The following is a 4,745-nucleotide window of genomic DNA, read 5'->3' as shown; positions in this document are numbered from 1 at the left end:
CCAAATAATTACAATTCATCGTCTTGTCCCAACATAATAATAAGTGTTATACGCTCTATATATTACTTAAAATGCTTCTTTCGCATATTTTTAATTTTATGTATTCATGTAATCATCACTCAATAATCAAATACAAGTAGTGAGGCACAATATTGAATATAATACCTTATGATATGGTCGTTGGCCACCATTTTAAGTTTAACAAACAGACTCAGGTCTCATAGAATCGGGTATCATCACAGACTGTAGTCTAATGTTGCTGTAGATTCCATCTGAGTGTCACTCAACACTGTTAAAAAAATAAGACATGTATTTAAAAATCCCCAGACAAAACAAACATGAACTTTGTAACTTTTGCCACTACATGCATTATGAATCACAACGGCCGAACCAAACTCTTTGGTGAGAGTGGGACACAGTGTAAAAAAACTTATCAGACGAAATACATGTAATTAAGGGGTGCAACCTTTAAGATTTCTAAACACACGCCATAATTTGCAAACATTTCTTGTTTTGTTCTACGCTAGAAATCGAAAAAGTACGATTTATTTTAGAAAGAAGCTTTACATAAAAACTGGAAAATCCCGACCTTAAAAATAGTTATAAATGCATTTACCTTTTTTTATATTGTTATATTATAATACTTGGGCAAGTTAGAAATTAAAAAAATTGCCAAATAAACACAATATAGTTGCATAATTTGAAAATAAAAGCATGGTAGGCTACTTTGTACAAACCTTCAATGTGTCTTAAATCTGCAGCTGGAACTTTACGTCTTGAAAACGCATACTATAGGATAAAGATACACTGGACGAAGCTTTGCTTCAAGAAGACCACAACTGGTGTTTCCATTGCATAATAAAAATTCCATACTTTTTTAATCGCCCACATATTATTTTGCTGTGTGAATGATCAGTCTTCAAACAGGCCTAACTGTTGGGTGATGCACTACGTACCTATATGACGTCACAATATTACCGAAACTAAAATCCGCGAAACGTTAATAAGCCAAGGGGTTAAGATGATCTTTTTGAAATTCAACGATAAAAAGGACGTATTTCCGGTTACCAAAAGTTGTGTGTTTTTGCTGAATGATTATACATGTGCACATTATACGTTTTACCAATCAAGGCATCGAAATAGCTGACCAGCCTACAGCAGAGGGGCCGATGATCGAGTGTAACGTCAGGCCGACAGACTGTATATCGTTCTTCGTGGTAAGTAGTTTGTATATCTGTTCATAAACCAGTTGTAGATAAAAGTGTTTACTTACAAATAACATAAAACTTACATTTAGACGGCCGAATTTTTTTTTACTCATGATTAATACTCGGTCTTAATAGCTACTTTCACTTTTAAATACAGAGGCGTTCAAAAGATGGTGCATCGCAAGAAATTTTAATTTATGACGAATTAAAATAAAAATTTACAATCAAAGTAATTTCAATCTATTTTTCCTTCACAATTACAAAAAAAAAAAAATTAAGGATAATAATTATTTATTTCAGTTTTAAAACCCTCACCTTGTCAGGATGGACATGTAAACTCGTCCATTAGTGCATTACAAACCAGTCATATACAGATGAAAGTGAATAGTGAAAATATAAAAGAAATGAAAACTCTGGTAAGATTATGTTTCTTTTTTTTATTTGTTTGTATTTGTTTGAATGACAGGGATAGAATATTCATTCAATTCTGAAAAGAAGAGGGGGGTCTGGAGTTTTTTTTTAAAGTAGTTGTGCTAAACAAATTGAATAAAGATAATATCTCCAGTGGCAGGAGTTTGGAAGTACATGTAATATACCTCTGGTTATCCTGAAATTAAATTATTCAGTGTTGTTAAGGCTTGGGAATGCATAGTTAATCTGCCTTACAGAATATATTGCCATCATATTCTTACAAAGTCTTTTCATTTGAAGAAATAAATTTAAACTTTTTGTGAACTATTCTAATATTATAAACAGTTAAATTAAATGAAATATTTGAAAAAAAAAAATTGGAAAGGAAATGTAAAAATAAACGGTAATTCTCGATTATTTTAAAAAGAAGTTTACTCTAATACTGCATGCATTTCTTTTTCAGGTATACACGGGTTAAAAACTACAATATAGACCAAAGGAAAAGAAAAAGATAGAGGATCAAGAAAACGCTTTATAATATATGACAATAATTTAATTTCACTTGCTGCATCATTCGGAGGAACTTATAATATTTTGGATAACATAACTTGCCTACGTCACAATGAGTTACGTCATTAACGTATTAATCCACTTGACGTTACTTTTAAAATAATGCTCAATTTGAAGCCTTTTTCCGGAGGAAATATAGTCTTATTGTCTACTCTGAAATTAAATTATAAGGAATGAAGCTAATTCCAACTTATGTTATCCGATATAACAAAACTTGGGGCAGTTTACGCTTTCTTATAAACCGCTTCGCGGTTTATAAAGCGTAAACTGCCCCAAGTTATGTTATATCGGATAACATAAGTTGGAATTAGCTTCATTCCTTAATTAAATGAATAACTCATATGCACGAATAAGTGTGCAACTTTATTTGCTACTGTTCATATACTTTATATTTATACCATTATACATACATCTGCACATGTGCATATATCAAGTGAATTTGTTTTGTTACATCAGTTTCAGTCATGTTTTAATTAGAACACTTAGTACTTTGTTGTCAATTAACAGCCAAAATCATTTTTATGCTGGCTTCTTTAGAATTTATAAAATGAATAACACAAAAAAAAACAACTTTCACCTCATGCACGTTTACTTTTCTTATGTCCATTGCGACGCTTTATGGTTTCAAAATTATCTGGCCTCCTATTATTTTACATTTATCAATTTTCAAATTAAAATGATATTGTTTATCATTAATTCTTGACATGATAATTATTAACAATCAAACAGCCATTTTAATGCCTGCACTGACTGACTAATGTAAGGTCGGCCAATGCCTGCATTGACTGACTGTGCAGTCGGCCAATGCCTGCATTGACTGACTGTGTAGTCAGCCAATGCCTGCATTGACTGACTGATGTAAGGTCGGCCAATGCCTGCACTGACTGACTGTACAGTCGACCAACACTGACTGTGCAGTCGACCAATGCCTCATTGACTGACTGATGTAAGGTCGGTTGATGCCTGCATTGACTGACTGTGCAGTCGGCCAATGCCTGCATTGACTGACTGATGTAAGGTCGGCCAATGCCTGCATTGACTGACTGTGCAGTCGGCCAATGCCTGCATTGACTGACTGATGTAAAGTCGGCCAATGCCTGCATTGACTGACTGATGTAAGGTCGGCCAATGCCTGCATTGACTGACTGATGTGCAGTCGGCCAATGCCTGCATTGACTGACTGATGTGCAGTCGGCCAATGCCTGCATTGACTCACTGTGCAGTCGGCAAATGCCTGCATTGACTGACTGATGTTAGGTCGACCAATGCCTGCATTGACTGACTGTGCAGTCAGCCAATGCCCGCATTGACTGACTGATGTAAGGTCGGCCAATGCCTGCACTGACTGACTGTACAGTCGACCAACACTGACTGTGCAGTCGACCAATGCCTCATTGACTGACTGATGTAAGGTCGGTTGATGCCTGCATTGACTCACTGTGCAGTCGGCAAATGCCTGCATTGACTGACTGATGTTAGGTCGGCCAATGCCTGTATTGACTGACTGTGCAGTCAACCAATGCCTGCACTGACTGTGCAGTCGGTCAATGCCTCATTGACTGACTGATGTAAGGTCGGTCGATACCTGCACTGACTAATGTGACATTGATATACATTATAATGCACAATACCTGATAGAGTCTGCATTCATACTGCATAGAAATGGTAATCCTGCATTGGGGAATTGGGAAATGTAAATTATCTGCATTCGGATAAAGTTGCACAAATTCAGTAGCATTGCAACAATGCAGGTAAGGAGATGTAAAATGGAAAAATAATTCTAATGAAATCATCTTCATCTGGAATTTTTGAATTTTACTTTTACCAATTTAACTTTATTTTGCTCAACTTTGAAAAGCAAAATTTTGTCATTTCAAATGTGTGCTTCAGCATAGGTTTTTGTAAGGTGATGCACGAGTCATTTATAAACAAAGCTTTAAACAGTGATATTTGCATAAAAAATTAGTTGAGACAAATCAAAATTTAGTTGAGACTCCGTTATCTAGTAAGTTACCTGTAGCCATCCAATAAGTTATTGAAAACTGTCCATTATTTCTAGTAATGGACAGATTTTAAAACTTATTGGACAGGTTCAGGTAACTTATTGGACTGCTTTGGACCTTGCAAGAAATAGAAAGCATTAAAAGAACAAAAGATGAAGTCATACTAATGTTTTAAATTGATTTAATATCTACTCACCATCTATATATGTTTCAACAGCACATACTTCCACTAGGGGTCCTGATAAATCGATAGGTAGGCAGTGATACTTGAATTTTGAAGGACTTGAACACGTCTGTTGTTCTGCAAGTATCTCACATTTTTTTATCTTTGCACTTGTATTTGTACTTTCTTCATCTTCTGGACACTTTTTTATTGTTACTACTGTCCTAGCGGACAGAGGACAACGCTGGGTTTCCGAGAAATTGAGCTACAAAATTTTAATAATACGCTTTGTGAAATACTAAATCTTATTTTTTGTTCAAGTTTAATTTCTCATAGCAGATCACAATCAAATAAAATGAACACAACATTGGTATAAACTTTAAACTTACG

General features: G+C 34.9%; 1 long non-coding RNA gene across 1 annotated transcript; it reads left to right on the top strand.

The window, feature by feature from the left end:
- The first annotated feature begins 1,005 nt into the window (after positions 1-1,005).
- On the top strand, positions 1,006-2,164 carry LOC134247297 (uncharacterized). Its single transcript, XR_009987807.1, has 3 exons — positions 1,006-1,217; positions 1,509-1,624; positions 2,083-2,164. It is a non-coding gene; the product is annotated as an uncharacterized LOC134247297 (long non-coding RNA).
- The last annotated feature ends 2,581 nt before the right edge of the window (positions 2,165-4,745 follow it).

This window comes from Saccostrea cucullata, unplaced genomic scaffold (genome assembly GCF_032062105.1).
Source record: "Saccostrea cucullata isolate Sc308-1 unplaced genomic scaffold, CSIRO_AGI_Scuc_v1 ctg15911, whole genome shotgun sequence".
In the NCBI taxonomy this organism is placed as follows: Eukaryota; Metazoa; Mollusca; class Bivalvia; order Ostreida; family Ostreidae; genus Saccostrea; species Saccostrea cuccullata.
This window is presented reverse-complemented; position numbering and strand designations above follow the sequence as displayed.